Genomic DNA, 407 nt, shown 5'->3' with positions numbered 1-407 from the left:
GTCACATGCCCTGAAGGAGCCTGCTGACACCACTGTCCCACACCCAAGAGCACCGCCTGCACCGGTGAGCACTCCTTGCTGTCCACGTCTGCCCCAGTGCCGGCCTCCTGGAGGGAGAAGGGCCTTTAGCCCACGAGTCCCAGCCCCAGAAAGCCAGAGGCAGCTCTGCAGGAAGCCCAGGGCCACAGAAAGCAGCCAAAGCGATGGCAAGTTGTCTGCCCCGTTGACCCCGGGTGGCTCTGCCCATCAGCAGCAGGGGCAGCTGGTCAGCAGTAACTTTTCATACGCCATCTGTTCTCCTACCCAATGCTCAAGACTTGCTTCTTCAAACCCACCCACTAATTCGAAATAATCTGAGGTTGAACGTCACACAACAAGCTTTAAACATGGAGCTATAGCTCAACGCT

Source organism: Manis pentadactyla, chromosome 5 (assembly GCF_030020395.1).
Source record: "Manis pentadactyla isolate mManPen7 chromosome 5, mManPen7.hap1, whole genome shotgun sequence".
Taxonomy (NCBI): domain Eukaryota; kingdom Metazoa; phylum Chordata; class Mammalia; order Pholidota; family Manidae; genus Manis; species Manis pentadactyla.
Note: the sequence above shows the minus strand (reverse complement) of the source record.